Source organism: Triticum dicoccoides, chromosome 4A (genome assembly GCF_002162155.2).
Source record: "Triticum dicoccoides isolate Atlit2015 ecotype Zavitan chromosome 4A, WEW_v2.0, whole genome shotgun sequence".
Lineage (NCBI taxonomy): Eukaryota > Viridiplantae > Streptophyta > Magnoliopsida > Poales > Poaceae > Triticum > Triticum dicoccoides.
This window is the reverse complement of record NC_041386.1, coordinates 585,481,909-585,492,557: the sequence shown is the minus strand read 5'-3', so window position 1 is coordinate 585,492,557 and position 10,649 is coordinate 585,481,909. Positions and strand designations below refer to the sequence as shown.

At 44.4% G+C, this 10,649-nt stretch overlaps 1 long non-coding RNA gene across 2 annotated transcripts; it reads right to left on the bottom strand.

Annotated features, from left to right (window-relative positions):
- Positions 1-556: 556 nt before the first annotated feature.
- Positions 557-6,696, bottom strand: LOC119289219. 2 transcript variants are annotated; one of them, XR_005141462.1, is made up of 7 exons: positions 6,160-6,696; positions 5,913-6,070; positions 3,081-3,170; positions 2,935-2,993; positions 2,334-2,505; positions 2,122-2,229; positions 557-769 (listed from the first exon to the last, which is right to left on the bottom strand). It is a non-coding gene; the product is annotated as an uncharacterized LOC119289219 (long non-coding RNA). The 2 variants fall into 2 exon arrangements; XR_005141461.1 differs by lacking the exon at positions 2,334-2,505.
- Positions 6,697-10,649: the final 3,953 nt, after the last annotated feature.

Sequence of the window (10,649 nt, the reverse complement as noted above, 5' to 3'; positions counted from 1 at the left end):
AATAACATGGGGTTGAGCAATTCAAACATCACTTCTAATACAAATTTCTCAAGTCCCAAGTCTTGAAAGACTTTCCATTGTGCATAGCTATTCTTGGTTAATATCATTTCATTTAAAAACAGTCCCACGGCGAATCTTGATTGTCTAAACTGAACAGAACAAAGACTACAAAATTATTTCGGCTACTGGAACAAATTGTTTGTCTTAACTATCATGACTTACTCCCATCTCATAATACTACTACATCTACTCTAAGTATTCCAAGTGTAAAAGACGGGGGTCGTAGGACATACCTTCATGATTGCGAATTTACACACTTCTCTTCCTTACTCTTGCATTCCTCGTTGTTCTGCGTTGATTAACTCCTCTGAAAACAAAATGTAGATGAACTCCAAAGGGCAAGATAAAGAACAAGAGCAAAGCACAGCTTATTCTATTTTTTTGGTTTTTGGTTTTTTGAAAACTAACTTGCAAACGAAAAATTGCAAAGGAAAAATAAAAATAAAAAGCAAAATAAAATAAAAGCAAAGTGATGGAACAAACCAACACGACCGTTTTGAAGCTCATCGAGTTTAAGTACAACCTCATTACAAATTATTTAAGGACGCGTCTAGCCAGCACCCGTTGGCTGGCTAGTGCCCCCGAGCACACACCCCCAAAAAGTAAATTTCTGTCCACACCGTCCTAGAAAGGAAAGGTTGTCCCCATCCCATGTGGCCCTCAATGGAAAACATCTTGCCTCCCCACCAAGTGGTTCCATCACTCCTTCCTGCTCATATGGAGCACACAAGTTAGGAAAATGCATCTCGTGCATTTAGTTCATTCAGAAAAACGTAAAAAGCTATAACTTCGAAACTGAGCGTCAAAATTAAATTTCGTTTTCACCGCTTGCTTTCTTGCCATGAGCTCTTCGAAACAAGACGTCATATGGGTATGTTTGACCGAACTTTTTTTTAAGAAACTTTGATGCTATCTGAGGCAACTTTGGTGTTCCAGGAAGCAATTTTGCAGTATCAATGAACACAAGAAGACTTTGGTGCTATATAAGGCTACTTTGATGCTTCCCCTAACTTTGCCTACAACACTACAAAGTTAGGCAACTTTGCCACGAAGTACTTTCCCCGAATATTATCCTAGCCTACAAGTACTTTCTAGTACTATAAGGCAACTTTTTTCCTAACATTATCCATGTATCAAATAATGGGTGTTGATTATGTTACAACCGAAATGGTTTGCATATTTAAGTGGACCAAACGACAAGCTATTTCCGTGTATCAAATTAGTGGATAACAAAATATCTACAAACTTAGTTGATTTAGGCAAGTACTGTCTATATGTAGGCAACTTATCCTATTGAAAATAACAACTTTTGGGCAAACTAAATTAATTTGTTTCTAAAAAATATATTTGGGCAACTCGTGTCAGCCTCTCCAGTAATTAACTATCATGTGTTGGGTAAGTTTTGGGCGAAAATAAAACCCAACACTCTCAAGAACGGATCTCTAGGCAACTAGCGCCAGCATCTCTAGGAACTAACTGCTATACGTCGGGCAACTTTTGGACAGTTTCGGTTCAAAATGTCGACGATTCCACCCCTTGCATCCCCACGCCGCAAAACCACCCCTTGCAGAAAATCATCGATTCGCCCAAAAACCTGGGACTGCGCATACCCCTCTTCAACCTCCCTATCCTGCCTCTAACACATAGTCATAGATTTGAGTATACGCATGCTTAGGGGGGGGGGAGATTTTGAGATACTTACTGGAGATTTGCGGGCCAATTCTCGACCACTAGGAAAAAGATTTTCTGGATCTAGCTCCTCCCTGCTAGGTGGTCACGACACATAAATGGTGGCGCCCTCTTGGCTCTCGCTCCTAATTCGCTTGCTGGTTACCGGCACTACAAGACCTCTCTCCTCAATCTCTTACTGGTTGCCACATTCATATGCCAAAAACATTTATTCTGCGCAACTTGCTGACATTATTAGGCAAGTAGGGTAGGTTACTGTAGAATCATTAACTTAGAAGAAAGCATAATCATCAATTATAAAAACTACTACATTCTCAGGCACAAGTTGTGTAACTACTACAACACTCATCAGACAAAAATCAAATCACCAACCTAACATGCAGATCATGCGCAAAGGTCTTTGTCATTCCAGTCTGCAAGAAGATCCTCTATACACATCGTTTCCGACGAACACCCGAACACCGACACAACTTCATCATCCTGGTACCAAGAAGCAAAAAACAAAATTATATTGACAAGTTTTCAGTGCACCTATTTTCAGTTTTCACACACAAGAAAACATCCCTCAGATGTCACTAAATCACCTTCTGTGTGAAAAATGTACAACTCACAACTTCTTAAAAAAAGCAAGCTATAAGGAGGACCAATTCATGTAAAACACGGTGCCGTGTTTGTCAGGGATGTGCCATGCTTCTCTTGCAGTTGTATTCTACAAGAGCACACCTGCTGGCCATTGCATTTTGCATTGCCCCCAAACTACACATGACAACAATTCAGAGTTGGCACAGGGAAAATACACAACCTCGGACTCATTGAAAGCAACAAATGAATATCAGGACAGGGTGAAGAACTACGAAATGGGCAAATTTGACATGCATGATAAACATGAGTTCCCAAGAAGGAACAAGGCAGGGAACATGCTGACAAACTCTGATATATGCCTAGGACGGTGACATTAATCATAAAGTCTCAGGTAATCATGATGATACTTGTAACATACAGATGGATTGTGTTCACTGGAAGATCTAAGCCAGTGGCAAAAAGCAAGTGTTCATGTGATGTAGGCAATTTGCATATAAGTTTCAGGCAACTCCATGTATTTGCTGGAACAAAAAAGCTAATAGCCAGCTATTTGGGAGGCAGAAAAAACTAGTTGGAAAGCTATTGGGGATGTGTGAAATTTACCTGGAAGTAGCTGGCAAAGCTTCTTGCTTGCAAACAGGGAAAATAAAAAGCAAGTCCCGCTGGGATATAGGCAAAATGCACAAGTTTGAGGCAACTCCTCTTTTTTGCTGAAACAAAAAAATTGAATAGCTTTGTACGAAGATTACCTAGAAGTGGATGTTGAATCTTCTTGCTTGAGCATGTGCACAAAACCTCGAAAACGTTGCTTTGACATCATTTTAGAATTTAGTGAGGCCCTGCAAACAAAACAAACCATTTGTTTAGGTAAGAACGTCTACGAAAGCATATTTATGAAACTTAGGTGATTAGGGTAGCGTTTTGAGCAATGGTTTTGGTTTGCTCCATCATCTTCTTCTCCCAAGCCAGGGGATGGGATAAATTAACATAGCAGCAATTTTTTATGCTTCAAGTCTGCACGAGGGATCTTTGTAGCCGACATAGGCCTCTAGACCTGTGTGGTAGTGTTGCAGGCTTGAAGCAAATGCAAAAGGCGGGGTACGGCCAAGCGGTCAGGTCAAAGGGAGGGAGGGGGTCTAGGTCTCTTGTGTAGATTGGCTGTCCTGTACAACTACAAGTATCCTTTCCTGTGTAGTACTGTACCTGATACGGTAAGTAGCCAACTACAAGTAGCCTCTATAAAGTTATACTCGGTTTGTAGGCAATATCCATAGATTCTGCAGCCAATTCATTAGCTTAGTTACCAAAGAAAAAAAAATAGTGGAAGTCAGAGAAACTACTACTTGGTTTGTAGGAAATTCGCCTACATGTTTCGGGCAAAAAAAATGTGGACACATATTGTGTGGAACATCAAGTTGTGATGTGTCCCCTGGGCAAATGCATTAGTGGTTGAAGGCAAGTTGTACTCTGATCTAAGCAAATTGCATAGTATATCCAGGCAACTCCAGATTTTGTTTAGAAAAAGGATTGAATGGTAGCAACTCGTACTAGGTTTATAGGCAGTTTCCATAGATTCTGTAGCCAACTCATAAGCTTGCTAGCCGAAGAAAAATAAATAGTGGAAGTCAGGAGCAACTACTACTTGGTTTGTAGGCAATTTTCCTACAAGTTTCAGGCAAACCTATGTGTGGAACATCAAGATGTGTTGTGTCCCCTGGACACATGCTTTAGTTGTTGCAGGCAAGTTGTGCTCTGATCGAAGCAAATTGCTCACTATATCCAAGTAAACCAGGGTTTTGTTTAGAACAAGGATTAAAAGTTAGCAACTCATACTGGGTTTGTAGAAAATTTCCATAGATTGTGCAGCCAACTCATTAGCTTGCTTGCCAAAGAAAATAAAATAGTGGATACAAACTGCATGTCAACCCATTCAGCAAGTCCAATAGCCGAAATGAGGCAACTACTTATCAAAATACCATGCAAGTTTGAGCAAGTCCAGTAGAAGAAATGAGTCCAATAGCTCAATATAAATCTTGATTTTTTTTCTGGATTATTATATGTTGCAATCACTTGGACACAGATAAGCAAATATCGACAAGTTTTCATACAAGACACATGTTCTTTATAATGGATAAAAAAAGAACACGTGTCCCTATCCGTTATAAAGCTATAACAAGGTTGCGATATTCTTTTTTATCCATTATAAAGAACATGTGTCCCTATGCGTGATGACCGCATTATGAAGTAATCTGCTGGACCTTCCATGCCACCTTGTTGTCCGCGCGACCCGCCTTGGTCCTGTAGATCCGTTTCAGCAGAAGCTATCGCAACCGAACCAGAAGTAAAGAAATTGAAGGAGAATGACTCGCCTCCAAGCTCGATGTGGCCCGCGAGGAGAAGCGAAGAGACGGCGGGTCAGGCGGCGGAGGTGCTCGCAGTACACATAGGCAGTGATGATGCCGCCCCCTAAATGTGTGCCTAGTGCCTACCATGTCACTTACCTGACTTATCTCTCTCTTGTTGCCATTTGCCTAGAATAGTTTTTAAGTTGCTTGATCTATGTGTTTCAATTGCCTGGTCTAGCTGTCTGAAGTCGCCTAGCCCCTAATATGTGTGTGTTTTTTGAACTATCATGGGGGGCTACACTCTAAGCACAAATTTTTTGCATCATTTTGAGGAAAAAATACACATAAAAAATGGATAGGCAAGTTTAAACACATGATCAAAGTCCATGTAAACCTAGTGACACATTTGTATAAAAAACCCAAGCATGGACTGACTATCATTTTCTATAAAATACTTTGGGCAACTCACAACAGCATATGTAGCAACTGTCTGCTCTGTGTTGGGAAACTTTCGGCACTTTCCCGAGGCACTCCAACTCACGAAACCACCCACCACCCCAACCACGAAACTCCACCGCCATGCAAAATGGTCGATTCGCCCCCTCGAATCCACATACTACGCCAACCCCCACCCCTGCTTCCCTCTCCCAACCTCCAAACCAAATTTCGGATGATAGAAGTGCAAGGGAAAATTTCAGATGATAGAAGAGAGAATTTCATACAAATTAATAAATATTTAGTAGAAAATGTTCAGAAGCAAAAGCAGGTGGCAAATCTTCACAAGATTAATGCCTAGACAGACACACACACACACACACACACACACTCACACACACACATACACACGCATAAATCAAAGGAGTGCATCTTTAGTAGTATTTCCCATAGAAATCAGTGTACAATGCCGCCCTTGCTCGACGAATCTGACGAAAGGGCAACTGCAGACTACCAGGAATTACATACAGGATCCATCTTGTCCATGAGAAATGGAACAAAGCAACTCGGGATGGCTACTCCTTGGACATGTGGATTCATCTTTTTTTTCTTCTTATTCTTTTAAAACGGTTTCTATTTCATACAATTGGTGTTTGTATCATCATTCTGGCAAGACCGAAGTACACACGAATCTTCTCACCATTTGTAGAGGATAGCAAAGTAGAAGTACATTCATTTGGATATTACACATATCGTCCTTCATTCTGTTCTGTAGTACAAGTACACGAGAGGGATGCATACCTGTTTATTATGATTCTTTAGCAGGTGTACGAAGGTGGACAATCTTGGCATCCTTCCTTGTCTTCCTCTTGAGCCACTGGCAGAGCTCCGCCGGGTTCACCTTGCCCGCCACGGCCACGACTCCAGTGCCGACGTCGCTCCCACTGACGTTTCAACCCCTGTCAAACCAAAAAATCAAGAAAATTGGATGTTCCTGCAAACCAAGTAAGAGGGTTCAGGCCAGGTAGGCTGCGCAATGCATGCGTACCTAAGAAGGTCCTCACGAAGGGCATTGCCTTGTCGACCTTGCCGACGTAGCCCATGCACCGGCACTGTATGTTGACATATGGATTCACAAGTCCACAGCGAGCAGGGGGGCGCTGGTTGGGATCTGCGATGGGGCAGCCAGAGCAGCCGCTGCGTGCTTTTGTTGTCGTTGTTGGACAAGAAGGGCCCGGATCTGACGGGGATCGAAGGTCCCAGCCGCGGGATGCATCGAATCGGCGAGGGATCAATGCGGCGGGGCGCAGGACGATGTCGGAAGGGAGAAGCGGGGCGTGGGGCAACGTCGGCGCCGGTCAGAGGCGGGGGAGCGCGTCCGCCGGTGCAGGATGCTTCGCTGCTGGTCTGGGGTGTGGGGTGCGTCGGCGGAGAAGAAGGCTGGGGAAGGAGGAGCTCCGGCGTGGCCAGGTCGATGGAGGCTGGGCGCAACGGATCTCGCCGGGGCGCGGAGGAAGGTGTGCATGGGGAGGAAGAAGATGAGTTCGTGGATGAGGGAGAGGAATGGGTCGTGGGGCACGACCGCACGGGGCAGAGAAACGGGGTGAGTGAATAGTTTGCTTTCGGCCCAGACCGCCCAGCACCTGAGGCCGCGAGTTCGATCGGACGACGCGGAAGGGTGTGTGCTCTGTAAGACATAGAGCCCACGAGCACTTTTTAGGTTTTAGGATTATTCAAATACCATCACATCTTGGAAGTGGTGACACAGGTAATTATGTCACCGAGATGCCACAACATGAGAACGAGAAAGAAGAACAAAACTGGCAACGAGGAGACCGGTATAGTGAGCATGCGTATGAATCAAGAGGATACCGATATATGTCACCTTGGGTTTTGTAAAGTATCTTGAAGAAAAGGGAACATCACATGATAACCAAAGGTTCACTCGAATGACATTCGTGTAATCATAGGGATCGATATGGACGTCCACGGTTCCGCTATCGGTCGTTGAATGAAGGGGTTTCATTCATGTCTATGGTTTACCGAACCTACAGGGTCACATGCTTAAGGTTATCGTGATCTGCTGAGTGTTAGTAGGATGCGAGTATCAAGGATTTATTAGTGAAATAGTTTCGTTAATATTCAGAATAGTTACGAGAGGATCCGAAAGCGTTTCAGGGTCACCAAAAGGGTTTCAGAGAGTATTGGGTAATACCGATGATTTAATATATAGGTGGAAAATGTTTTTGGGGCTGTTAAATTATACATAATATGCTCTAGTAATTTTAGAGGGCTTTTATATTTAATTTAATATCAATGAGCCTTAAAAGGCCAAACGGTGGAAGGCAACTTGGGTCACCAAGGCCAGAGTGGGGAGGCTGTAACACCCCGAGACCGATGTGCCAGGTGTCCTCCAGTTATTTGCTGTTGTTGCCTTGTCTTTGCTTTACATATCATGTCATCATGTCCATTGCATTTGCATATGTGTTCGTCTCATGCATCCGAGCATTTTCCCCGTTGTCCGTTTTGCAATCCGGCGCTCCTATGTCCTCCGGTGTCCCCTTTTACCTCTTTTCGTGTGCGGGTGTTAAACGTTCTCGGATTGGACCAAGACTTGCCATGCGGCCTTGGTTTACTACCGGTAGACCGCCTGTCAAGTTTCGTACCATTTGGACTTCGTTTGATACTCCAACGGTTAACCGAGGGACCGAAAAGGCCTCGTGTGTGCTGCAGCCCAACACCCTTCCAAAGTGGCCCAAAACCCACCTAAACCTCCTCCATCATCTCGGTCATTCGATCATGATCGCGTGGCCGAAAACCGCACCTCATTTGGACTCTCCTAGCTCCCTCTACATATATATATGTGATCCCCTTAAAAATCTCGCGGATGAAACCCTAGCTCCTCCTACCTCGCGCCACCGGACACATTCTTCCACACACGACATGTCCAACCGCCGCCCTCCGACGAATCCGCCGCCGCCACTTGTCCTCGCGCCGCCTCGTGCCGCCGCGGCCCGCCCGGCCCGCAGCCGGCCCGCCCCGGACCGCGACCGGGCCTCGAGCCACCGGCGCGCGCCGCGCCTCGCCGCCGCATCCCCGACGCCGGCGAGCGCCGCTCCTCACCGCCCTCCGCCGCCGGTCCCCTTCCCCAGCTCCGGCCGTCCCTCTCCTCCATGCCGGCGTCAACTCCGGCGAGATCCCGGCCGCCTCGGTTTCCACGCCCGATCTGGATCCAGATCCAGATCCACCTCGGTTGACTTTCCCCCTCCGAAACCCTAGTTTATTTGCATACTTTGATGCATCATAACTTCATCATCGTTGCTCCGATTTGTGCGTGTAGCATATCAAAATGTTCGTCTCGTCGAGTACATCATTTCATCTCATTGCATCATTTTCATTTGAGCTCATCTTGATGCCCGAAATGTTGTTGGAAGAGGGCTATGTGATGAATATGTCAGATCTGTTTCAGCAAATGGCATTTTGTCATTTTTGCCATGATTGATGTGTGCATGCTATGATCCTGAGCTCTACATGTGTTTTGTTAAATGCCATGCCATCTTTACAGGGGTGTATGCCATATTTTTTTTTTATCTTTGTGGTGACTAGCACAAGCATGCAAAGTAGCTTACTCAATGATGCTGATTTCAGGGACTTAGAATTTCACTAAGTCCTTGTCCTGATATTATTTTTATGCCATATGTTCATGTTGTTTCCTAGTCATCCGTGCCTCTTTTGAGGATGATCAGTAAGGATGTTTTGTTAACATTGTTGTGCTCTATTCATCCATGTATTTTTTTGCATTTATGGAGCACCCTAGCTTGAGTCAATCAAACTCTACTTTTGCTATAAAATGTTCCTGGCAGGTTGTTGACATGTTTAGCGATTTTACCGAGGATGTTGCTATTGATCCGTGCATGCTATGATGTTGTTCTTGCCATGTCTAGCTTCTATGCCATGTCTTCTTGATGGGTGTATGCTTATTTTGTCATGCCATGCCTCGTAGTGAGTACATCGAGCTCGTAAACATGCCTACTTGTTAATCTATTTTGAATGCTCCAGTTTTTAACTAAGTCTGAATCTGTTTGTGTTTTTGCTATGTTCACATGCTTGCAATTGTATTTTCTGATCCCTTTTGGCTCACGGTCACTAAGGGATTTTTGTTATATGCTTAGAGTAGATTCATGCCATGCCTTTCCTTGCCATGACATGTTCCTGTAGCATGTAGTTTTCATGCTCTAAACATTGCTTCCTCACGATAAATTCCTGACATGCTGTTAATTTCACCAAGTCTGAAACCTGTTATCATTTGCACTTTTGCCATGCTTGTTTGAACCTGTTAATGAGTGAATTAGGCGTAGCTCAGTGTTCGTCTTTTGTCAAGCATCATGAGTGGATCCCTGCCATGTATTTTGTTGCCATGTTTGAGTGCAGTAGCTTAATTATCTTGATGCATTTAGAAGGATACTTGTTGTTTATCGCAGACCGGTGCCATATTTGTTTTGCTTGTCATTTCGAAACCGTGCATCCGATTCCGGTGATCTTTATATCGGTTTCGACCGAAATTACCTCACCTTTCTAGTGGCACTCTTGGATTTCCAAGTTGAGGCTAGGTTCAATCATTCCTTTCCAAATCATGCATATGCACCGCATACCACATCCCGCATATCATACCATGTTCATGTGTTGGTTGTTTACTATGTTGTGTGCTTCTTCCCGGTGTTGTTTCTTCAGGTTGGTTCTGATAACGTCGCGTTTGTGAGGAACATTTCGACTACGTCCGTTTGTCTTCTTCATGGACTCGTTCTTCTTCCTTGCGGGATTTCAGGCAAGATGACCATACCCTCGAAATCACTTCTATCTTTGGTTGCTAGTTGCTCGTTCTTTTACTATGCCTATGCTGCGATACCTACCACTTGCTTATCGCGCCTCCTATATCGTTGAGCCAAGCCTCTAACCCACCTTGTCCTAGAAAACCGTTGTTTGGCTATGTTACCGCTTTGCTCAGCCCCTCTTATAGAGTTGTTAGTTGCATGTGAAGATTGGAGTTTGTTCCATGCTGGAACATGGATATTTTGTTGGGATATCACAATATCTCTTATTTAATTAATGCATCTATATACTTGGTAAAGGGTGTAAGGCTCGGCCTTATGCCTGGTGTTTTGTTCCACTCTTGCCGCCCTAGTTTCCGTCATATCGGTGTTATGTTCCCGGATTTTGCGTTCCTTACACGGTTGGGTTATAATGGGAACCCCTTGACAATTCGCCTTGAATAAAACTCCTCCAGCAATGCCCAACATTGGTTTTACCATTCGCCACCTAGCCTTTTCTTTCCCTTGGGTTCTGCAGACTCAAGGGTCATCTTTATTTTAAACCCCCCTAGGCCAGTGCTCCTCTGAGTGTTGGTCCGACCGAGTAGACTACGGGGCCACCTCGGGGCAACTTGAGGGTTGGTTTTACTCGTAGGATGTCTCATCTGAGTGTGCCCTGAGAACGAGATATGTGCAGCTCCTATCGGGATTTGTCGGCACATTCGGGCGG